Source organism: Protopterus annectens, chromosome 9.part0 (assembly GCF_019279795.1).
Source record: "Protopterus annectens isolate FY-2018-M chromosome 9.part0, PAN1.0, whole genome shotgun sequence".
In the NCBI taxonomy this organism is placed as follows: Eukaryota; Metazoa; Chordata; order Ceratodontiformes; family Protopteridae; genus Protopterus; species Protopterus annectens.
The window spans coordinates 1226784498-1226810678 of record NC_056743.1 but is presented as its reverse complement, the minus strand read 5'-3'; the positions used below and the strand labels follow the sequence as shown (position 1 = coordinate 1226810678).

The window sequence follows — 26181 nt, the reverse complement described above, 5'->3', positions numbered from 1 at the left end:
ATGATAGTTAGAAATGGCAGCTAACTGTACTCTTAAGGTAGCCGGGGAAGCTCCTTCCTGAAATAATTCAGTCAAAAATTCTAAAACCTTATTCAACGGAGCTGTAACAGGGTCCAACTGATGTGACTCCGCCCAGAAGACAAAACGTTTCCACTTACTGGTGTAAGTCTTTGTAGTGGAAACTTTATGAGAAGCTACCAAAATATCTTAAACCGCCGATGTAAGGGGAATTGACCTGGCTAGAAAGGGAAGCGGAGCAGCCAAGCTGCTAGATGGAGAGATTCCAGGGATGGGTGAGGAACTCCTGACGAGTGAGTCAGTAGATCTGGCTCTGGGTCCAGCATCCAAGGTCCCCGAATGCGATGATGCAACAGAAAGGGGAACCAAATTTGACGAGGCCAGAACGGAGCAATGAGAATTATAGTCCTCTGAAGGTTGTTTGCTTTCTGTAGAAACTTTGCAATCAGGGAAATGGAGGAAAAGCATATAGGAGACCGGGGCCAATCGTGCACCAGCGCGTCCCTGGGGACTTCCCCTGGAGGGGGTAATAGGGCAAAGTAGCTCCTGCATTTGGCGTTCATTGGAGACGCAAACAGATCGCAGGTAGGCTGGCCCCATTTGCGAAAAATCCTTCTCGCAACTGACTGTTTGAGGGACCACTCGTGAGGCAATAGTATTGCCCTGCTCAGCCTGTCGGCTATGACGTTGGATGACCCCGGGATGTGCGTTGCGATCAGAAAGCGACGGGTGGACTCTGCCCATTGCCAAATTCTCATGGCCTCTCTGCATAGTTGGTAAGACCTGGTTCCCCCTTGCTTGTTTATGTACCAGACTACGGACATGTTGTCTGTCTGAACTGCAATGGTCCCTGGAGGAAGAAGGGGAGCAAAGTGTTGCAACGCCAAAAACACTGCCCTCAACTCCAGAACATTGATGTGCAGATTGTACTCCAGATTGGTCCATTCGCCTTGGACTGTCTGTCCCTGAAAGATGCCCCCCCACCCTATCAGGGAAGCGTCCGTGGTTATCGTCGCTGACGGTGTGGGTAGCACAAATGGTCTTCCGCCGGATAGGTTACAGGTCTGTAACCACCACATTAGGTGTGATTTGCATGTTTTCGTTATCAATATTTCGCGAGTCAGTGGAAGTTGTTGGAATGACCATTGTGCAAATAGAAGCCATTGTAGCACTCTCATGTGCAGTCTTCCCAATGGTATCGCAATGAGGGAAGCTGCCATGAGACCCAAAACTTTCAGAACAATTTTTGCTGGGGACTTTCTGGACGACAGAAGAAGTGAAATGTTGAATTTAAGTGCTACTATTCTTTCTGCAGGAAGTTTTAGAACTAACTGACGCGTATCTAATTCCGCTCCTATGAATAAGATATGCTGTGATGGCTGTAGCAACGATTTTTCGAAATTTACTGAAATGCCAAGGTGTGTACAAAGTTGTAAGGTGTAATCCCTGGCTTGTATCAGTTGACGCCTGGTGGTGGCAGACAGGAGCCAGTCGTCCAGATACGGAAACACCTGGAATCCTAGGCGCCTCAGATGAGACGCTACCACTGCCATGCATTTGGTGAAGACCCTGGGGGCTGTGGTCAGGCCAAAGGGCAGGGCTCGAAAATGATAGTGACTGGCTCCTGGCGAAGCGCAAATGATCCCTGGACGCCCTGGCCATCTTGATGTGGTAGTATGCGTCCTTCAGATCTATTGAGCACATCCAGTCGTCCTTCTGTAAGAATGGAAGGATCGATTGAAGCGTGACCATTCGAACTTTTCCTTCTTGACAAAGGTGTTGAGATGGCTTAGGTCCAGAATTGGCCTCCAGTCCCCTGTTTTCTTTGGAACTAAAAAGAACCTTGAGTAAGTTCGAATCCTATTTGGTCCGCTGGGACTGGTTGGATGACTCTTTTTCTAGCAGCTTTGAAATTTCTGTAGCTGCTGGCTCTCGCAGATGGGGTGGTACATCTGGGAGCTTTCTTTTTGGAATGGGGGTGGATAGAAATGAGATTTTGTAACCTCTGGTAACAACGCTTTTTACCCAATTGTCTGAGGAAAGGTTTAGCCAGGCCTGAGGGTATAAAGCTAAGCGACCCCCGACTGCCTCCAGAGCAGGACAGTCGGGCCTCCTCTCAGGAGTGCTGAAAAGGTTTGCCAGGGAGGTTATCCCTGTCACCTTGGTTTTGCGGACCCCCTCTGCCGCCAGAGCGGCGTCTTCCACCTCTGCCCCCCCCTCTGCCTCTAGAGGGGGCATCACCCTGTGTGTTTGGGAAAGATCCTTGGGGTTTTCGAAACCACATTTTCCCACCACGTTGCCCTTTGGGGTACGGTCTGGAAAGGGTGGAAAAACGGATTCCGACAGCAGACAGAGTCTTTCCCTCCTGTTCACACCGGGTAAGGGTCTCCTTTACTTTAGGGCCAAAAAGTGTGGCTCCGTCAAATGGGGCGTTAGTAAAGGAAGACTTGAAGGCTTCCAAATGAACATAAGCGCATCCAGGATTGCCTACGAAGAGCAATCGCTGAAGCCGCTGCCCTACTCGATCCTTCGGCTGCATAGGATATCAGCCTCATGGACGAGTTCACAATGGACGTAAGGGTGTTGAGATGCGCTGTAACTTTCTCTGAGACAGCGGCATCTGTAGCACCCTGGAGGGTATCTCCCAACTCTTTGACTAGATCCCTCTGTAAACGTGTAAAATGAGTCAAATAGTTCAGGGACGCATAGAAAGCCGCTGAACTGAAAATGCGCTTCCCGTATCTGTCCATGGTCCTAGAATCTTTATTAGGCAGATGGACAGATGAGGAAGACTCCGACATCTCCTTTTTCGTGGCGCTGCCACCACCATGGCGTCTACTGGAACTCCTTTGGTGAGGTAAGCTTTGTCCTGTGGTGCCGTGATGTACTTATTTGGCTTCCTAGGGACTGGTTCCACCGTGTCAGGAGTCTCCACGCCCTTCGAGCAATCAATTCCATTAACTCATCAAAGGGCGGAGTGACCCAGGAGGAGGAAGGGCGGGCACCAAATGCCTTCAGCAAAACTGACTCATCCTCAGAAGGGGGGAGGGCTTGCCAGTCACCTCTCTGTTTAAGGATCTCCAAGATGTCAGAAAAAGAGACATCCTCTGAAGGCGACTTAGGGGACCCTTCTGACTCATCTAAGTCAGTATCAGATGTCAAGGATTCTTGTGGAGAATCCAAGTGTCTCCTCTTACACAGTCTTTTCCTAGGAACTTCTTCGTGGGGAGCATCCGAAGAAGCCTCCAAGGAAGAGGGGGCACCCTCCAGGGGTGGCTGAGGCACTGGTGCCCGACGCTTGGGCGTGGCCGTGGGTGCAGAGGAGGATAACGGTCCTTTGCGGGAGGAGAAGCTGTACCTGCTGATGTGGTTGTCTGGGTAGACAACACCTTCCTCATGAGGTCGAAGGCCCCGGGTCCCGAGTCGAGGTATCCCCGGTTCGAAGAAATGGGAAGAATCCCGAAACAGGAGCCGAAGGCACCGACCCGAGGACGGAACCGAATCGATCCGTGCGAGGCCCGAGAGGAGTGTCGGAACCGAAACATCGGTCCGACTCGGTCCCGGAACCAAGGACAGATCTTCGGCCCGAGACTCCGGTACGGATCGGATGGAGTCGAGGTAAACGGTGCCGACCGAGAAAAGACGGTTCTGGCACCGAGGGCTCCACAATCATCAGGTCAGCTTCTTCCGGCTCCGAAGACTGAACAGGTCTCGGAGGAGGAACAGATGGAGATAGTGGCAGGCCTTCAAGTCTCGACATCAACTGAGAGGAGACCGAAATAAGCTTGGACAGGGCCGTATGCTCCATAAGTTTCTGCACCACACGGTCCACGTCGGTGTCGGAAAGGGGCCTAGAGGAACGAGTCGAAGGGATCGAAGACGGAGCCGACCTCAACAGAGTCGGTGGAGGGAGCTCCGTTACCGGTTCCAAGACTCGAGGCTCGGGAACTGCCAACAGTTGAACACTCGGCCCCGAAGTCTGTGGAACCGGTGATCTAACTAGACTCGAAGAGCTCGGAGCCGATGACTTTGGCTCCGACGCCTTCGACCCCTTCGAAGACTTGGATGCCTGGTCTGAAGCATCCAGAGCCTCCTGGAAAGAGGGTTTCAGCAATCCTCTATCCATCAGTTTCCTGCGCCTATCTGTCATGACCCTCCCACTAAAAGAGTGACAAATAGAGCAGTCCTCTTGTAAGTGGAGAGGGCCAAGACAGTAGACACAGGAACTGTGGTTGTCTGTGACCGACATTTTTTGGCCACACTGACAACGTTTAAAGCCAGATTTTATCTTCTCAGACATACTGACAAATGAAAGAGACAGTCCAGTCCAGTAAAAGTCAAATCCAGTAACAGTGTCAAATCCGGTAATAAAGAGTCCGTTTGATAATAGCTAAAAACAAGACTACCACAAGTTTTTAGTCAAAAATGTCAAATCCGTGATAACTGCCTAAAAGCAAGACTACAACAAGTTTCTAGTCACAAGTGTCCAAGTAGGGGTGGTAGGCCCCGAAAAACTCTATACCCGAAAGTTAACTAAGTTAAACTTATTCTAAGGTACCGAGAATTCCTAATCCACTCACACACCTAACTCTTATACTTTAAGTAACTAGATTGAAAGAAATTTCTGAAATTTAAACAGAATAGATAAAAATCTTATCTGTAAAGCCTCGAGCTAGTCTCCAGCGATGCGTATGCAGCAGCGGCAAACTAGATCTGAGGTAAAGGCAGAGGGGGATTGTGGGTATTAGATGTCCTCGAGCTTCTTCTCGATGCAGAGCTTGCAGTCGGCCGGCACGGAGCCGAGGATCGGCTCCGAACCCATGTGTAAGAACAAAGGCGAGATTGAACACTCTCACATCATATGTTAATTCAAACCCTGTTATTTCAGCAACATTCTATGTTTATACGAGCAGTATTGAAAATATGTCTCTATTTTGGGGTCTTTGTCCCCTCCATTTTGTTGGGCTTTGTCTAGATTTCTTGCACTAAGAGGTTGAGAGGTATGCTGACAATGGGCAACATTAACTTGTTCCCTTAAATGAATTAGAGATAAAACCTCTAATTTTAATAAAGCTTTAGAGTCTACATACATTTTTTATTAATTACATTACTAAGAAACCCAAAAACTGTTAGTTTTAAATAAGGAATTCCAATTAGCCATCAGTCATTGTTATGAAGTCTGAAACTCAAAGGTGCATTATTTAGTGACTTCAATCCTCAGTGATTGCCAGAAAACCACATATTTTATAAGAAACAGACCAAAAGTTTGAGTCAAAAATTCACACATTCTGTGAAAATCTGGGTAGTTGAGAGGTATAGACTGCCTCTCCATGCTATAATGGCTGTAGAATATATCAATGTTGCCTATACAGTAAGCCCATCAAGCTTGAGTGCAGAAGCTAACAACTTCAAATGCAGATCCAATGCAAGTAACTAGCAGTTTTCTATCTTGCCATGAAAAGGAACATCTCATTATGGCTATGTAAGCAAAAGGAAAACTGTGTGATAAGGGACAAAATGTCATAATGATTATTTTGAAGGGGTGACTGTTCAACAGAAAAAAAATCAGTCCTCTGCTTTATCTGCTAAACTCTAACATGCTTAAAGTTCTCTCTGGGATAACCATCTATACTAATTTGATAAGTACAAGATAAGGCGCTATCCTCTCAGAAGCTGGAAGAAGAAACTATTTATTTACTTATTTATCTTTGTTTACTGGGAAAGTCCGACTGGGTACTACTCATTTTCAGTGGAGACCCAGGGAGAAAAGCTCCATTTGCTTACATTGCATTACACTAAGTTCCAGTTAAACACAGAGTAGTTACATTTCTGTTTACATTTATACACATGCAGTAGTTACATTAAGTCTAAGATTTTACAGAGATAGGAGATACTAATGAGAAAGCCCACATGCAACTTAAGGGATTGTACAGTGAGCAGTTCTGTATAAAAACTAGACAGTGACAGCACAACCGTCTCTTGATTGTGTCAGAGATCTAGCCCATTCTTTAAAGAAATTCTTTAAGGAAATGGAAAATGAAGACCAGACAAAAGCAATCTGTAACGGACCGAGACGCAGCTGAAATGGAAGTACACTGAGCTTGCTTGAGCCTGCACTTTTTTCTTTATCCCTTTCTTAACAGCAGGGTAATCAATGGGGGAGTTGCTTTGGCTTATTCCTACTGAAGTACAGATCTGGGCTTTTCTGGATGCTATAGCACATGGTAACAATTATTAAAACCATAATGACATATCTGTAAGACAACACTCCATCTTCAATAACCTCTAGCACTGATACCACAAGCATTATGATTGGTGAGCATATAAAACTTTCCCACACTACCTAGCCACATTGCCTGCCTAGAATTCCCACCCTTTCCATCATACACTGATTACCTTACACGCTCCAGTCCTTCTTGTTGTTGCTGCTGTTGATGTTGTAGTGCTGAGCCTAAGGAAGAAGAAATAAGACAAAGGAGAGGTCAGATCAGACTCCCGGAAAGACACAATTAAGTACAAGGTGGAGAGCAGGACAGTACATTGCTGAAGAAGAACTTTCTTTCTAAAGATCAAACATTATGGTAACTACAAAACTTTTGCATCTGAAAAGAAGGCTATGTTCAGTAGCCTCTGGGATAAAGTCCCCTCCCCAGTTAATTCTAGTGAGTGGTCACTATCACAGGAATATTCCATGGGCAACATTAGCTCTGAAAGAAGACCTGGACCTCAAAATAATATCCAATATATTATGGCTTGCAAAGGTATCCAAGGAACACCGGGCTGCACTTAACTCAAATGTTATCAATAGCAGAACTGCATAAAAGAAATGTTATGTACTCACCAGAATGCTAGATCTGTGTTGTCCTATTTTTATCTAGTTCAATTGATGTGACTCTGATCCTGTCTTAGCACCTTCAAATGTGTAGATCTAGAGCTCTGACTCCTCTCCTCCCCATAATCCCTCTCTGTTTTCCACTGAATACCTCAAATCGAGTTTGTTGCCTCAAAGGGAACAGAAAAGGCAAAAATATATTCAATACTATCTTCTAGGGTACCATCCATCCTTCGAGTTACTAAAAGTGACAATCTGTAAGGGGGAAAGAAGGAAGGACGTTGAACCAGATGAAAATAGGGCAACACAGATCTATTGTTATGGTGAGTACATAACTTTCATATCTGATGTTGTCCAGTTTCATCTGATTCAACTGATGGGACAGATCCCTAGCTACTGTTCTCTGTAGGTGGCCTCATGCAAGTATATTCCTGAGCACAACAGAGCTAAAAGATGAGCAAGATCTGGATTGTACATGCAGTTTATAATGTGGCACAAAGGTATGAATTGTAGACCATGTAGCAGCAGCACAAATGTTGTCAATTCTTAAGTTTCTTTTCACCATAACCTAGCTTAGCTTTGGAAAAGGCCATGAACAACTGATATGATTTTCTACTGCTTTTTTGTTCTCTGAAGATAAATCTGAGATGTCTGTGAACGTCAACCAAATGCAAGGCATATTCTCCTTTGATTGAAACTGGCAAGTTAATAGACTGGTTGATGTTGGGTTCGGGTGTCACCTTAGGGATAAAGGAAGGATCTAGATTCAAGAAATCTCTATCTTTATGGAAGACCAGGTATGATATTTTACAAGGGAGGGCCTATAATTCTGAAATTCTTTTTGTTGAGCTAACTGGTACCAAAAGTCTGTTTTCCAAATCAAGAACTTAATATATATACTGACTTTGCTAGCTCAAAAGGAGATTTTGTAAGGGCTTGTAACATTACTGTGATATCCCATGGATGGATGGGGTCCCGTACTGGAGGTGTAAGAAGAAAGGTACTTTTAAGAAAAGTTTTAGACACTCAGTGAGGCCATGGGAGTCTGATTATGGCCAACATGAAAATTAGAAATTACTGCCAGTTGTACTTTTATAGTGGAGAAGCTACAGGCTTTACAAAACAATTCTGAAATGAAGCTCAAAATGGATGGCAGAAGAGAGGATTTAATCCCTTGTCTAGGGTTCCAAAAGAGAATCTTCTCCACTTACTTCTGTACAGTTTTATGGTGCTAGCCTTTTGAGAAGCTGTCAAAATGCATACTACTACTTCTGAAAACATGGCATTTCTGGCCATCGTCAAAACTGGGGAAATCAAGCAGTTAGATACATAGAGTCTAAATCCAGGAGAGGATATCCAGAAGTATGTGATAGGTGTGGTCCGTGAGCCAGTGTCAAGGAAAGGCATATCAGATGAGGCCACAGAAATGAGAAAAAGGCCAATAAGAAGCAATGAGGATCACTTTTGCCTTGTACCTCCTGGCTTTCAGAAAGAATTTTGTGATTAGGGGGAATGGGGGAAGGCATAAAGAAGCCACAGGGGTCAACTGTGGACTAGAGAGTTCCTCTGTGACTAACCCTGTGGAGGGATGAAGGCCTAGTAACTGCTGCACTTGTTGTTCAGGTGGGAAGCAAACAGGTTATAGCAAGGTTGGCCCCAGAGATGGAAAATTTTGTTTGCCACTGATTGATTCTGCTTAGCCTGTTCCTGGGATGTACACGGCTACCAAAAAGAGGTGTAAAGACATCACCCATTGCCACACTCTCATTGCTTCCAGACACAATGGCTAAAATCTGTATCCCCCTTTTTTATGTATCAGACTACTGATATGCTGTCCGTCTGAATGAAACTCACAACTTCTGGAGGAAGAGTCTTGAAATGTATGCAATGCTTAAAGGACTGCTCTCATCTCTAGAATGATGATGTGTAATTTGGAGTCTTATGGTGTCCAGGTACCTTGAACAGTCTTCCCTTCATAATGCCCCCATACTAAAGCCACTATAGGAAATGGAAGGCAGAAGGGGTGACATTCATAAAGGAGAGGGGAAGATACCTAACAGCTGGCATGCGACTTGCATACTGGAGTAGGTTTGACTGGAGCACTCAAAGGGTGATGTAATTGAGGCCACTGGATTCACAACCTGAAATGGGGAATGGCATTAGAGTAACTGCAGAAATCATTGGACCTGTAAGTTTTAAGCTCAGCTTTACTTGTGGAGAAGGAAGGAAGAAGACTTTGCTGGCTACCTTTTGAAGATTCAGGGTTCTGGGATATGGTGGAAAGGTTTTATGATTCACGGTATCCAGCTAGCTTCCAGTTAACTCTTCAAGAGGTTTACACAGATCCCTAGATTATGCAGTAACTGATGTAAAGTGTCCCTTCTTTGATTAAGTAGATGCTTGGTCAGAGCAGTTAGGACCCAATCATCCAAGAATGGGAAGACTGGAAGGCTTGCAGCCTGAGATAAGCTATGACTACTGACATGCATTTGGTGAAATCCTGGGGGGGGGCTGTGGTGAGGCCAAAGGGCAGAGCCCTGATCTGATAATGACTGTAGATCAGAGTGTGTATTGTACCTTTAAGAGCCATTCCAGTCTATGGGCACTTGCATACAAGTCCTGAGCACGTGCAAGCAAGAGTGTCATTTTGAGTGAGCAGCCGCAGTGAAAGCATGTGTGTGTGTAGCAGTCAGTCCCTTAGTAAGTTTGTTTAAGTTTAATGTTCCAGTCATTCATCTTGATGTGTTTGCATGTAATAAACTACTTAAACGAACACCCAAGCCTTATCATCTTATTTGAACACACAAGACAAGTGACATGGTGTCAGAATGGGATCTGAAGTAAAACTTCAAGACCATGAGGAGCGCAGCTACAACTGGAAAAATATACAGAAGTGAATCATTCAAAGCTCAAACGACTCGCAAACAGGTCACATAGATAAATCCAGGGACTAAAGCTCGTTTAAATTATTGTTTACTCAATGAACATAAAATACAGCATTAAGACTGTTTGAAAAGAGTTTCGAATCAACCAAATGTTCGAAACTACAATATACTGATAAAAGAACTTGAAATGCTTATGAAAATGTTTGAAATAACATCCGAATCATATAAAATGTATGAAAAAAGGGAAAAATGAACATATTTTTTTGCTATGTGCTTCTTTGTCATATTACCTAAAGCTATTTAAAATATCCAAAGTGTGCAAAGTGTTCGCAAGTGTGTGCAGTTTTACAGTGCAGTTGTTTTGCAGAATACAGTAATTTGAAAGAATCTGTTGTGCAGCTGAATATTTTTTGGGTACCTGGTGTGTGCATTTGAATATAATTACAAGGGCATTTTGTTGGCATGGCAGAGGGATTTCACAGACCTGCTCCACTTGTATTTGATAATAATGTTGCTGAAAACTGGAAAATGTTTGAGCAAGAGTATGATATTTTCATACAGGGTGCTTTTTCTGATAAAGATGCACATACACAGGCATTTATTCTGTTTAATCTAGCTGGTTCAGAAGCCATTGAAAGGGAGCATTCATTTGTGTATGCCCCAGATGTCTATGCAGGGGCGGGGGAAGGTCGCCATATTGTGGTATTGACTGAAACTCGGGAAGACCCAGAGTGCTTAAAAAAAGAAGTTATGTTCTTACCATAACGTTCCATGTGGAGTGTTCTTCTCGTCTTTGTTCTTACACACGGGTTCGGATCCGATCCTTGGCTCCGAGTCGGCTGCATAGCAAAGCTCTGCATCTTAGAGAAGCTTGAGACCAGGCTATATCCCACAATCCTCCCTGCCATTACTCAGATCTAGTTTGCAAGCAAACCAGACTAACAATAACCCTGAGGTGCTAAGGCTACATACTGCCACAAAAAAATTCAGAGACACCATCTCACTGACAAATTAACTACAGGTAACGAAATATACCCGGAAGAGGTAAAGACATGTGGACCAGACTCTAGTCCTACTCATTCTTCCAAACACGTGAGGGAGGGAAGGGGGGGAATGTAAGAACAAAGGTGAGATGAACACTCCACATGGAACGTTATGGTAAGAACATAACTTCTTTATGTGAGAGTGTTCAATCTCGCCGTTTGTTCTTACACACGGGTAGCGTCCCTAGCTCCGTCACCCTGATTGACTCATGAAAGAACGTTCCTGAGCACAGTGGAACCAAAAGATGTCCTGTCTTTGGAGGCTTTGTCAACCCTATAATGAGCGATGAAAGTATGTGGTTTAGACCACGTGGCTGCTGCACAAATCGTGTCCAAAGGCAGGCGAGCTGCATGAGCCAAGAAAGTGGAGACGGACCTAGTAGAATGGCCTTTTGGTTTGGTGGGCAAGGCCTGATTTGACTTACAATACACAAAGGCTATACAATCAGTAAGCCATTTAGAAAGCGTACGTTTTGTAACTGCCATGCCCTTTTTATTGTCTGCAAATGCAACAAATAGTTGATCTGTTTTTCTGTAGTCTTTAGTCCTGTCTAAGTAAAATCTGAGCTGTCTGTGGACATCTAACTTGTGCAACATATATTCCAACTTGCTGGTATGGTTCTTGAAGAAAGTAGGGAGTTCAATGGACTGATTAATATTTATGACAGAACATACCTTAGGAAGGAAGGATGGATTTGTTCGTAAAGAAACTCTATCAGGGTGAAAAATTAAGTAAGGCGGTTTAATTGACAGTGCTTGCAGCTCTGACACTCTCCGAGCTGAAGTAACCGCAACAAGAAAAAGAGTCTTCCAAGACAGAAACTTCAGGAGGCAAGAAGAGGCTGGTTCAAAGGTTGGTAACATTAGTTGTGACAACAACAAATTTAAATTCCATGGGAATAAAGGGTCTCTGACGGGCGGTCGAAGATGGAAGGAACCTTTCATAAAAGCCTTATAGAAGAACCTTCCTCACCAACATGGAAGTTGGATATGGCAGCCAACTGCACTCTTAGTGTGGAAGTAGAGGCTCCTTCGTGGAAAAGGATGGAAAGAAATTCTAGAACTTTATGTAAAGGAGCAACCAGGGGGTCCAAGTGTTGACTAGATGCCCAGTACACAAAGCGTTTCCATTTACTCTTGTAGAGTTTTGTGGTGGAAGCCTTATGAGAGGCAACCAAAATGCGCTGAACTGCCGGAGAAAGTAGATCAGACCTGGCTAGGCGGGGAAGTGGAGCAGCCAAGCTGCTAGTTTGAGAGATAGAAGAGACGGGTGAGGAACTCCCGACGAATGTGTCAGTAGATCTGGTACTGGGTCCAGGATCCAAGGTTCCTCTGTTTGATGGGCTCGAAGAAAGGGGAACCATATCTGTTGAGGCCAGAATGGGGTTATGAGTATAATTGTCCTTTCCAGATTCATGGCTTTCTGAAGAAATTTGGGAATCAAGGGGGTAGGTGGGAATGCATATACGAGACCCGGGGGCCAATCGTGTATCAGTGCGTCCCTGGGGACATCCCCTGGAGGGGGTAGAAGGGCAAAATAGCTTCTGCATTTGGTATTCATCGGGGAGGCGAATAGATCGCAGCAAGGTTGGCCCCATTTGTGGAAACTTCTTTCCGCCACTTGTAGTTTAAGGGACCACTCGTGAGGTAACAGGATGACTCTGCTCAACCTGTCCGCAATGACATTGGATGACCCCGGGATGTGCGTTGCTATCAGAAAGCGACCCGTGGACTCTGCCCATTGCCAAATTCTCATGGCCTCTCTGCATAATGGGTAAGATCTGGTTCCCCCTTGTTTGTTTATGTACCAGACTACAGACATGTTGTCTGTCTGAACTGCTACTGTTCCTAGAGGTAGGAGGGTTTGAAAGTGTTGCAATGCCAAGAACACCGCCCTCATTTCCAGAACATTTATGTGCAGGTTGTACTCCATGTTGGACCATTCTCCTTGGACTGTTCTTCCCTGAAAAAGTCCCCCCCACCCTATCAGGGAAGTGTCTGTGGTTATAGTGGCCGTCGGATTTGGTAGAACAAATGGACGACCCATAGTGAGATCCTGGCTGGACATCCACCATGAGAGGTCTCGCTTGCAAGAATCTGTTATCAGAATCTCGTACGTTAGGGGTAACTGCTGGAATGACCACTGCGTGAACAGCAGCCATTGGAGGAGCCTCATGTGCAATCTTCCCATGGGAATCGCAATCAGGGACACTGCCATGAGTCCCAAAACCTTCAACACCAATTTGGCCGGGGCTTTCCTGCATTGCAGCAGAATAACCACCCGTTCCTTGAGGGATGAAGCCCTTACTTGAGGGAGCTTTACCAATGTTAAGCGCGTATCTAGGTCCGCTCCGATGAATGAAATATGCTGTGAGGGCAGTAAGACAGATTTTTTGAAGTTTATGGAAATCCCTAGGTGGGAACAAAGGTTGACTGTACAGTTTCTTGCTTGTATGAGGAGACGCTCGGTGGTGGCAGTGAGGAGCCAGTCGTCCAGATAGGGAAACACCCGGAATCCTAGACATCTCAAGTGAGACGCTACCACTGCCATGCATTTGGTGAATACCCTGGGGGTTGAGGTGAGCCCAAAGGGCAGGGCTTGAAATTGAAAATGACTGGCTCCCAGCCGGAAGCGCAGGTGATCTCTGGACGTTCTGGCCAGCTTGATGTGGTAGTACGCGTCCTTGAGATCTATCGAGCACATCCAGTCGTCCTTCTGCAAAAATGGAATGATCGATTGAAGCGTGACCACCCGGAACTTTTCCTTCTTCACGAAGGTATTGAGATTGCTGAGATCCAAAATGGGTCTCCAGTCCCTTGTCTTTTTCGGAACTAAAAAGAACCTTGAGTAAGTTGCGGATCCTTTTTGGTCCGCCGGGACTGGCTGAATGACTCTTTTTTTTGAGCAGCTTTGAAATTTCTATTGCTGCTTGGCCTCGCAGACGGGGTGGCACATCTGGAGACCTTCTTTGTTGGGGTGGAGTTGACATAAGGGGTATTTTGTATCCTCTGGTTACAATGCTTTTTACCCAGGAGTCTGAGGTGAGAGATTGCCAGGCCTGTGGGTATAAAGCCAAGTGACCCCCGACTGCCTCCAGAGCAGGACAGTCGGGCCCTCATTCAGGAGTGCTGGAAAGGCTTACCAGGGATAGTATCCCTGTCGCCTTGGTTCTGCGGACCCCCTCTGCCGCCAGGGTGGCGTCTTCCATGTCTGCCCCCCCCTCTGCCTCTGGGGGGGGGGGGTCACTCTGTGTGGCCTGGAAAGATCCCTGAGTTCTACGGAACCACATTTTTCCGCCTCGTTGCCCTTTGGGGTACAGTCTGGATGGAACGGAAAAACTGACTCCGAAAGCAGACAGAGTCTTTCCTTCCTGCTCACACCGAGTTAATGTCTCTTTCACTTTGGGCCCAAAAAGAGTGGCACCATCAAAGGGGGCGCTGGCGAAAAAAGACTTGAAGGCTTCCGCAAAAGAGCACAGCCGCATCCAGGATTGTCTTCATAGAGCAATCGCTGAAGCTGCGGCCCTACTCGACCCTTCAGCCGCATATGAGATGAGCCTCATGGACGAGTTCACTACGGAGGTAAGGGTGTTAAGTTGTGCTGTTACCTTATCTGAAACAGCAGCATCTGTGTTACCCTGGAGGGTATCTCTCAGCTCCTTGATGAGATCCCTCTGTAGTCGTGTAAAATGTGTCAAATAGTTTAGCGAACGCATGGAAAAAGTCGCTGAACTAAAAATGCGCTTCCCGTATCTGTCCATAGTCCTAGAATCCTTATTAGGAGGATGAACAGAAGAGGAAGACTCCGACATCTCCATTTTAGTGGCTGCGGCCACCACCATAGCGTCAACCGGGACTCCTTTTGTGAGATAGGTCTTGTCCTGGGGAGCGGTAATAACTTTACTTGGTTTTCGAGGGACCGGTTCCACTGTGTCCGGTGTCTCCCACGCCCTTCGAGCAATCAAATCCATTAACTCATCGAAGGGCGGAGTAACCCAGGAGGTAGAAGGTTGAGCACCAAATGCCTTCAGCAACACCGACTCGTCCTCAGTGGGGGCTAGGGACTGCCAATCACCCCTCTGTTTTAATATCTCCAAGATGTCCGCAAATGAGACATCCTCGGAGGGGGATTTTGGGGACCCCTCTGACTCATCCAAGTCAGTGTCAGAAGTTAGAGATTCCTGTGGGGAGTCTAAGTGCCTCCTCTTGCACAATATTTTCCTCGGGACCTCATCGGAGGGAGATTCCGGTGAGGCCTCCGAGGAACAGGGGGCATTCCTCTAGGGATGGCTGAGACAATGGTGCTCCACGCTTTGGATGTGTCATGGGAACAGAAACAGAGAGCGGCTCCTTAAGGGAGGGAGAAGATGCGTCCGATGAAGTGGTTGTCTGTGTAGACAAAACCTTCCTCATAAGGTCAAAAACCCCTGAACCTCGGGTCGAGGATTCCCCCGGTTCCGAAGAACATGGAAAAATCCGAGACACGAGGCCCATGGGTCTCGACCCCGAGGACGGAGCCGAGCCGATCTGCGTCGAGGCCCCGAGAGGGGGAGTCGGAACCGAAAGGTCGGTACGACTCTCGGTCCCGGAACCAAGGAGAGATCGTCGACTCCGCGACTCACCTATTGGTTTCCGATGGAGTCGAGGTAAATGGTGTCGATCGTGCAATGGACGGTTTCGGCATCGAGGGCTCCACTATCATTGGCTCATCCTCTTCCGGCTCCGAAGACTGGATGGGTCTCGAAGGAGGACCTGTTGGAGATAAAGGAAGGCCTTCTAGTTTCGACACCAACTGGGAGGAAACTGCAATCAATTTGGAAAGGGCCATGTTCTCCATAAGTTTCTGCACGACACGATCCACATCAGTATCAGATAATGGTCTGGAAGATCGGGTCGAAGGGGCCGAAGATGGCACCGACCGAAGAATAGACGGTGGCGGTAGCTCCGACACCAGTTCCAAGACCTGGGGCTCAGTGAGAGACAAATGTTCGACACTCGGCCCCGAAGTCTGTGGAACCGGCGAACGAACTCTAGAAGATGTACTCGGAGCCGATGACATGGGCTCCGACATCTTCGACCCCTTCGAAGACTTAGAAGCCTGGTCAGACTTGTGCAAGGCCTCTTGGAAGGCTGGCTTAAGAAGCCCCCTGTCAATAAGTTTCCTGCATCTATCTGTCATGACCCTCCCACTGAAGGAATGGCAAATAGAGCAATCCTCTTGCAAGTGGAGAGGGCCAAGACAGTAGACGCAGGAAGTGTGGTTGTCAGTGATGGACATTTTCTGTCCACACTGACACCTTTTAAAACCAGACTTGGCTTTTTCAGACATAATAGTAAACTTAAAGAAGAGGGTATTTAAAGTTTAAGAGAATTTACAGTTAAGTAAGGGTAGGCCCCAAAGGGAAACCTATAAAAACTAACAATATACACACACACACTATAGTATAGAAAAATAAAATATCAAAAAACTATAGGAGTATAATAACTTTTGAAACAAAGAAAAAGAACTATCTTATCTGTCTAACAACAAAATCTCTGGTCCGAGCTCTCTGTAGCGATGTGACCCGTTGCAGCGGCAAACTAGATCTGAGTAATGGCAGGGAGGATTGTGGGATATAGCCTGGTCTCGAGCTTCTCTAAGATGCAGAGCTTTGCTATGCGGCCGACTCGGAGCCGAGGATCGGCTCCGAACCCGTGTGTAAGAACTAACGGCGAGATTGAACACTCTCACATCATAAATTTAGAGAAATGTGTAACCCCCAAACTAATATTACAATGAAGAGGCACATATTTTACACAAGAGATTAAAAGCCTGGTGAAACATTTGTACCATATATAACTGACTTGTGAAAAAAGGCAAAAATGTGCAGATCTGGTGATCTAAAAGATGAGCTGGTAAAAGACAGGCTTGTGTGGTATTAAAGATGATGCAGTGAGAAAGATTTTGCTTTAAGACAGTGATTTAACTTTGAATAAGGCCATAGAGATTTGTCAGATATATGAGCTCACAGAAAAGCACAGAAATATGCTTACAAATGAGAAAACCATGGTTGCAGTGCCTTCCAGTGCTAATGCTGACAGTATGCAGCATAAGGTTAAAAGATACAGGGCTAACGACAGCACCATGCACTGTGCCTAGGGTTACCACCTGTCCCACTTTGCAAGGGACAGTCCCTCTTTGAGCAGTTGTGTCCTGACAAAAAAATTAAAAAAATGGCAAATGTCCTGAGATTTTAGGACAAAATTATTTCCTATATTTTATGTAATAGTTGCATGAAACAGTTTTTCTGTATCTAAAATACCTAAATGTTATAAGAAACAGAATAAGCAATAAAATGCTACAAGAATAAGCTTTTATTTAGGCACAAAAAGTTAAGTTCTAACCTTTGTACTGACCATGGGTATGTGTCGGCCTGTAAAATCTGATGTGTGTACCAAAAATGTCCCACTTTGGCCATTTGTAAAGGTGGCAACCCTAACTGTGCCTCTCTAGTAAAACCTGTGGTCACTTCAGCAAAACGCAGAGCAGCTACAGTAAAACACAGGACACACTCAGTAAAGCAGAGGGGTAAGTCAACAAAACTTGTGACAGACCTCATAGTCATCTGTCATAATTGTGGAGGTAGCCATGAGCCCAAACGAGAGCAGTGCTTAGCTTTTGGTCAGCAATGCCACACACGTAAAAAGTGCAATCATATCAAAAGGTTCTGTAACTCAAAAGGGGCACATTCTTTTATTAAAAGACTTTATGTAGATGGTGTGTCTGTGCTTGATGAAACAATCAATACCGTAGATTTATTACCAAAGAATGAAGTATTTTGTACTGTTCTGATTAATGGGAGACCTGTAGAACTCAGAGCTGATACTGGTTCAAAGTGCAATGTTATACCAGCAGAAATGTTTGCCAAAGTAAAAGCTGGTGAGAAGCTTGATCTGGCAAAATGTGATAAGCTTGTTGCTTATGGCGGTGTAGAAATTCAAAGTGAAGGCTCAGTAGTGCTTTCATGTTATTCTGCTGGCAACAGCTATGACTTGCAATTTTACATAGTCACGAGACGCATGCAGTCATTGTTAGGCCTCAAAGACAGTTTGAAAATAGGACTGCTTTATTTAATGCAGAAGTCCACCATGTAAGCACGTGTAACAACGAAAATTTCGCACAAACTATTTTTTCTGACTATGCAGATCTTTTTGAAGACAAGTTAGGTAAATTTCCAGGTGTGTACTCCATGAAGTTAGACCGTGAGGTAAGCACAATTATCAGACCAACACAGAAAGTTCCAGTAGCCATGCAAGGCTGAGTCAAAGCTGAGCTAGACAGAATGATGCATCTGGGAGTAATATGTCCAGTAGAAGAACCAACTGAATGGGTATCCTCCATGGTAGCAGCTCATAAGAAAAGCTTAGATGATATTAGAATATGTATTGATCCAAGAGATTTGAACAAAGCACTAAAATGACCTCATCATCCAATGCGTACAGCTGAGGAAGTTGCTACTCTTATGCCAAATGCCATGTTTTTTTTCTGTCTTTGATGTAAAAAGTTCATCTTGGCAAATTTTGCTTGACCAAAAATCTTCATTGCTAATCACTTTCAGTACACCATTTGGAAGATACAGATTTTTCAGAATGTCATTTGGGATAAATTCTGCCAGTTAAGTCTTTCAATGTGTGATGGAGCAAATTTTTTCTGGCTATCCATGTGCTGTTATAGTAGCTGATATTCTTGTAGGAGGCAATGGTGAAGTCGAACATGATAGAAACCTCAGGAAAGTTCTGGAACATGCTTGTGAAGTGAAGCTTAAGCTAAATCCTCAGAAATGCAAGTTCAGCCTACAAGAAGTTACTTATGTGGGTCATTTGTTTACCAGTTCAGGCTTACGACCAGATCCTTCCAAGCAAACTGCAATTCTTGAGATGCCAGCTCCAGATAATGTCACCTCCTTACAATGTTTTCTTGCCATGGCCAACTATTTGGGCAAGTTTATTCCAGACTTGAGTGACCTTTCAGCACCACTAAGAGAGACGACACACAAATATATAACTTGGTCCCGGATGGACCACCACCAAAGAGCATTTAATGCCCTGAAACAGAGAATTGCCAGTCCACTCACTTTAAGATATTATAATATTCACAAACATGCAACTCTTTCTTATGATGCTTTGAAGTTTGGTCTTGGTGCAGGCATTCTGCAGGACTGCAGACCAGTAGCCTGTGCATCCAGAACTCTAACCCAAACGAGATGCAGTATGCTGAAATAGAGAAAGAGCTCTTGGCAATTGTGTTTGCATGTTCGAAGTTCCATGATTATATATATATGACCGACCTATTCAAATCGAGATTGACCAGCAACCTTTGGTTACTATTTTGAAAAAGCCAATGCACACAGCTCCTGCAAGATTGCAACACATGGGTTACCTATTAGAAAATCGAAGTTACGGAACTCCGAATACCACATGGTCGACACCATATGATCAAAGTTCCGTAACTTCGTAATTCAAAAAAAAAAAAACAAAGACAATGTACCCGGATGGGTTAAAGCAGGGAGGCAAGCATCCCTGCACCCCCACACCCCTCACTACTTAAATATACCAACTCTGAGATCGCACTTTAATGCACTATGGTGCAGAAAGGGAAGATTTCCCTTTCCTACACTGTAGCGCGATCTCGGAGTTGATATATTTAAGTAGCGGGGGGTGTGGGGAGTGCAGGGGGGCTTGCCCCCTGCCTACACCCTTTACTTTTTCTTTTATTTTTGTATGTTAATTTTTAAAGCATTCGAATTTCAATTGTTCGATCATTAAAGATCAACCTTTAGTGATTTGAGCAATTGGAAATTCGATGTTGCAATAGGAACCCCAACACATGATGTTGAAACTGCAAAAGTACAATTTTCACTTAATTTACACAAAAGGCAATCTTCCTTATCTTGCTGATACTTTATCCAGATCGCCCAGAAAAACTACTGAAAAACATGAAAATGAGCAACCTGATTTTGAAGTCATGGAAATGAGAAATTTTTCTTCCACACATCTTGAGCTTAGAACTCACACAGCTTGAGAAACAATTCTCCAGGAACTCAACCACTTTATCAGTCGAGGATGGCCATTAAAGCAATCTTGTTTACCACCAGACGTGCAGCATTATTTTCCTTATAGAGATAAGATTTTGATGGAAGATGCTATCATCATGAAAGGTCCATATGTGATTGTTCCATAGAACTATCAAAGGAGGCATTAATCAAGCACATCTTAAAGTCATCGGCAAAATCACACAACTGCACCCAGGCATGGTGATGAATAGCTATGCCTGTACCTGCTGCACTAGATGTTTCATCAGCACTGTTTGAGAGCAGTTGCATGGATAAACTGGAGAGAAATATAAGAGTAAATGGCTGGTATACCAGTTTTGTTTCCACAGCTGATGGCAAGTTACCAGAGGATGCACCAGCCCTCTTTTTTTTTTTTTTTTTTTGCATCAGTTCTAGAATTTTGCCAAAGGTGATGTCTCCAAAGGGGGATCTCAGGGAACCTTCCCCTTCATCCAAATCCATGGCTTCTGTGACAGATTCTGGTGATAAATCAAAGTGCCCCTGCTTGCAAGTCTGTTTCCTACAGATCTGCTGCTGGTGAACTTCAAACAATGGATCTGAAACAGACTGGGAACTCAGAGCGAGCACTTCTTAGGGTCGTTTTGCTGCTGACTGTCCCTGTCAATGAGAAGGAGCAGAGGTCAACTCAGAAAAAAAAGAGTTCAGTTTGGATCTGAATGTGGAGATGGAACTCCTTCTTTTGAAGTGAAAGCTATCTTGATGGCCTAGAATGCTGAGCTCAAAATTGAGACAGAGGAGGATCCCAGAGGGGCCAAAAATCCCCCCTTGGCTTTGACCCATAACGGACCAAGCTATCAAGAGCTAAGACTCTAAGAGGAACAGACAGCTCTGGCAGTTTCGAAGTCAAGCTGCCCTGGTATCTCTGACTTTGAGACTTTGGCTCTGATTCCTTCCCAGATCTGATAACAGCCACAATCAAAAGGGAGTGGAGTAAAGTCACATCTGAAAAAGCCAGTTCTACTGGACCTGACAGGGTTACTTCAGGTATAATTGAATCCATGGGTCTTAGATCTGAAGGTTGGATTGAGATCGGTGTCCTGAGTGGAAGGGTCCTAGGGCCTGTCTTCAAGTCCAGCTGTGGCAAGGTCACTAAGATGACTCCTAGCTGGATCAGGTCTCAAAAAATCAGGCAATATTTTATTGACATCGGCTTCAGAAAGGCCTCCTGAAGAATGGGCAGGTATGGCTGATGAAGCCACCAAAGAAAGTCTCAACCATCTCCTCTCCTGCAATATTGGTGAGTGTAATTCAGAGCTGATTGCCTCCAAGAAAGCCTCAAAAGTGGAGAAGGTGATGAGATCTGTGCAACGTTGGATCTAAAGACTTAGCAATCTTCGAGTGCTGAAAGCATGGAGGGTGTTGGGTGACCATATTCAAGTCATTTTTGACAGGATGTCAGTAGTCTTCCTTCCTTGAGCTTTTAAGGAATCCTTTCCTTAAGAGAAGATTTATGCAAATATTTTGAAGGAGAAGAGCTCTGTTGAGCTGGGAGCAATCTATTTAGAATTAACTTATCCTTCCTGCACAGAAGAGCTTAATGACCAAAAGAGGCACAGGCCTCACAGCTTGTGATCAAGTGTGCTACACCCAAGTAGTAAACACACACGGTATGTAGGCAGTGAGGGAGGGATTTTGTGGCCACACATGACACATTTTTTCAAACATTTTTCAAACATTTGACAAGCAGCTAGGAAAAAATATCAAAAATGAACAAAAATCTTAAATTCAAAAGTCCAACAAAAAAAAAAAAACCTGAAGCAACTGCCTGCATACAAGAACATGGAGAGCGGAACTCCGTACAAACCAGTAAAAGCCACTGCAAATTCTACTTTTATCAGCAGACTGTTAGCAGTTCCCTTAAACATATTCAAAGGTCCAAAAAAAAAAAAAAAAAAAAAAAAAAAAAAAAAAAAACGAAAGCAACTACCTGCATACAAGAACACGGAGAGCAGAACCCCGTACAAACCAGTAAAAGCCACTGCAAATTCCACTTTTATCAACAGACTGTAAGCAGTGTAGGTCTATTATAATCTTCTCTCTGTGATACTCCTACTGATTCTTCTGCTGTGCACAGTACTGCACCCCCCTTTTTCCTCCCATTTACTGTAACAAATATATTTTATTTATCTTGTATATTACATTTCTTTTATTATCTGATATTTTATTCTCCTGTTTATTGTGACAAGTATTTACAGTTTCCCAAAACTTTACATTTATTTTATATTCTACTTCCCTGATACTCTACTAAATCTGCTTCTGAATTCACACAGATAGACACCTTTAGGTACTGACCTGGGCTAGCTGGTTGATTGTTTTTCATTTCTCACACCTTTCTCTAAGTCCAAGTCCTAGTCCTGGTCCTGGTTCATAGCCTCCACCCCTTAACATAATTCTAGTCTAAGTTTCCTAGCCCTGTCAAATCTGTTTTCTCACAGCTTTCTCCAAGCCCTGGCTTTTAGTCCCCCTTCTCTCGGTCTCCTAGCATAATCTTATTCTAAGCTTCCTAGCCCTGTCAATCCTGTCTATTCCCTCCCTCTTCATCTTGAGAGTTTACTTATTCCTCCCCTGAGCTGTGGCACCATCTTTAAGTACTAAAAACCTCTACCTGACTACACTCTGTTTCTGTCTGTCTCATGGGCATCCCTCAGTAGTGTGCACAACTGTAAGTACCATTTGTGATTTGGAAGATTCAATGGAATCTGTTTCTGTTTAATTTATTTTAAGAGGCTGTGCACTGGTGTGCTAAAACTTCTGCTATGCAACTTGCTTAAGTGTATAACCCCACCTGTACAACTTCTATGTTGACTCGGTCATTTCCGAGAGTGCAGTTGTAGGTTTGCTTACTTTAAGGAAGTAATCACCTTTTACTGATATAAACTTGCTGCATTTCACTGTTTACAATTTGGAAATACACTGTTTCAGCTTGACTTGACTTGGTCTGATTTTATTAAACAGCTTACTAGAACACATTGCTCTCACTGCTTTTAAATTAACTGTACAACTTCACCTATAAAATATCTTTACTGTCTTGGTCATTTCCAATTTAGTGTGCAGCTGTAGGTTTAATTTCTTTAAGGAAGTAATGACCTTTTACTGTTAAACTTGCTGCATTTTACTGTTTACAATTTGGAAATGCACTATTTCAGAGTGAGTTAGTCTGATTTTGTTAAGAAGCTTACTAGAATAGATTGCTGATACTGCTTTTAAATTGGTACTGAGTGCTCTCATTGGTATTCAGCCGCTGTGCTGTTTCAATCTGTGTTAGTTAAATTTTACTACTTAGCTTATTTTGAGTGCCTATACTGTTATTATCATGTGGAAAATGAGTGATTTTACTGTAATTTTATGTCCTGCCACATTATTGCTCAGTACTGTTGGCATGCATTACTAAGTAGCAACAAATAGCTGGAAAAGTGTACTGACAATGAATTACTCAGCATTCTGTGAAATTAAGGTGGCAACAGACTGAATTTCATATTACTGAACAGGGTGACTTTCTTATTAATTATCACTGATTGTTCCTTAATTTATTTGATTAAGTACTGCCTAGCTGAACTACTTAAATTGTGGTATTTCCTTGCCTGTCTCTTATTTCCACTTATTTACTTCACCTACCCCCTTTTCTGGCTTCATATTAACATCTCTCTCTCTCCCTCTCTTTACAGTCTCTTAAAAACATTCAAAGGTCCAACAAAAAAAAAAAAAACTGAAACAACTGCCTGCATACAAGAACACGGAGAGCAAAACCCCATACAAACCAGTAAAAGCCACTGCAAGTTCAACTTTTATCAACAGACTGTGAGCAGCTTTATTTGATTAAGTACTGCTTAGCTGAACTACTTAAATTGTGGTATTTCCTTGCCTGTCTCTTATTTCCACTTATTTACTTCACCTACCCCCTTTTCTGGCTTCATATTAACATCTCTCTCTCTCTCTCTCCCTCTCCTTACAGTCTCTTAAAAACATTCAAAGGTCCAACAAAAAAAAAAAAAAACTGAAACAACTGCCTGCATACAAGAACACGGAGAGCAAAACCCCATACAAACCAGTAAAAGCCACTGCAAGTTCAACTTTTATCAACAGACTGTGAGCAGCGTAGGTCTATTATAATCTTCTCTATGTGATACTCCTACTGGTTCTTCTGCTGTGCACACTACTGGACCACCTCCCCTTTTTCCTCCCATTTATTGTAACAAATAAAAGTTTTGCATTTATTTTATATTCTTATATTTTATGTATCTTGTATATCACATTTCTTTTATATTCTTATATTTTATTCTCCCATTTATTGTAACAAATATATACAGTTTCCCAAAGCTTTACATTTATTTTATATTCTACTTCCCTGATGTTCTACTAAATCTGCTTTTGAATTCACACAGATAAACAGACACCTTTAGGTACTGACCTGGGCTAGCTGGTTGATTGTTTTTCACTTCTCACAACTTTCTTTAAGTCATGATCCATAGCCACCCCCCCTTTTCTTGTTCTCCTAACATAATTCTAGTGTAAGTTTCCTAGCCCTGTCAAACCTGTTTTCTCACAGCTTTCTCCAAGCCCTGGCTCTTAGCCCTGCCTTCTCTTGGTCTCCTAACATAATCTTATTGTATGCTTCCCAGCCCTGTCAATCCTGACTATTCCCTCCCTCCTCCTCTTGAGAGTTTACTTATTCCTCCCCTGAGCTGCGGCGCCATCTTTAAATACTAAAAACCTCTGCTCTTACCCTTACACTCAGTTTCTGTCTGTCCCACGGGCATACCTCAGTAGTGTGCAGAACTGTAAGTACCATTTGTACTTATGATTGAACTTGCATAATGAATAAAAAAAACTGATGTAGAAAGGCACCATCTTTTGACTTAGCTTTTCTGCCCTTGCTTCATAGGAATCCCCAGTAGTGTACTCGTTTATACCATATTCCATTATTTTTTTAATTTGTACTCAGAGTCATAATTTTACTGCACCTCCCTTTCTAAACCCCCTAGTATAACTATATTATTTTTCTACTTCTCAGTGAACTGCAGCTCCCCAATGGTGCATAAATAATAAAAACAAACAGAAGGATATCATTCAAACCAAACCAATAGGCTGCCCTATTTCTGTAGTTGCCAACCTTCTCACTGATTGTTTTCTGTTTGGCGACTGCTGCTTCTCCCAGAAGGTGTATCATCTAGATGACGCCATTTCCTACCTTAACCACTCAATCCTAACCCTTCTCAAATCAGCAAGGACCCCCCCCTTGAACCAAATGCATCAAAACCAATCCCTGCCCATGGTTATCAAAAGATACTAAACTAGTCGTGCACCAAAGGGACAAAAAATGGAAACAATATCAAAAACATAAAAACCCTAACACCCTCCTAGAGTATAAGCAACTAAGAAACTCTGCAAAAAAACTAAAAATTAAAGACTGCAAAGCCCACTACTCCAAACTTCAGTCCTTGCACTCAACAAATCCCAAACAATTATGGGACTCCATCTCATCCATGCTGCATCCTGGCAACAAAGAAAATCCCTGCCCAGACTCCAACCTCTCCAACCTTGAAACAGCCAGCCAAGTTCAACTCATTCTTCATAGACTGCATGGCTAAACTATCAGTCTCCTTCCCACCCCAACCACCACCCCAATCATCAACCTTCCTCCACATCCTTCTGCCTTAAGCCCATCCCCACAAGCACTATAAAAAGACTTCTCCTCAAACTCAAACCCTGTGGCAATGCACTCGACAACCTTCCACCCACCTTCCTCAAACAATCTGCAGACAGCATTGCCTTCCCCATCTCTATTATTATAAACAGATCCATACAAGAATCATATGTCCCTTCTATCTGGCACCACGCTTACATCATCCTCCTACACAATGGTGGCAAAAATACTGATACTACCAACTTCAGGCCTATTACCATCCTTTCCCCTCTTTCTAAAATACTAGAGAAAACAATACAAGCATAACTCATGGCACGCCTAACACTAAACAATCTCCCCTCCCCTACCCAACATGGATTCCACCCTGGCCACAGCAGCATGACTGTCCTTCTTTCCTTTCTTGAAACCATAAACTTCAAACGCGACTTAGGGAAGTTCGTATCCACACTATTCTTAGATCTGTCAAAGGCCTTTGACACAATCTCACACACACACACTACTTATATCCCAACTCTCCACCCTACACCTCTCTCCCACCACCATTGCCTGGTTTTCCAGCTACTTGACCAACCGCCAACAAGCTGTCCAATGGAAAACTTCAACATCCTCCTTCCTTCCCACACCCACAGGTGTCCCACAGGGTTTT

At 43.9% G+C, this 26181-nt stretch overlaps 1 long non-coding RNA gene across 1 annotated transcript in view; it reads right to left on the bottom strand.

Annotated features, from left to right (window-relative positions):
- Window positions 1-6413: 6413 nt before the first annotated feature.
- Window positions 6414-26181, bottom strand: part of LOC122811962 — a 1111549-nt gene continuing 1091781 nt past the window's right edge. Inside the window, exon 3 of the long non-coding RNA XR_006366318.1 lies at window positions 6414-6469. This is a non-coding gene — a long non-coding RNA (uncharacterized LOC122811962). The remainder of the gene's footprint in view (window positions 6470-26181) is intronic.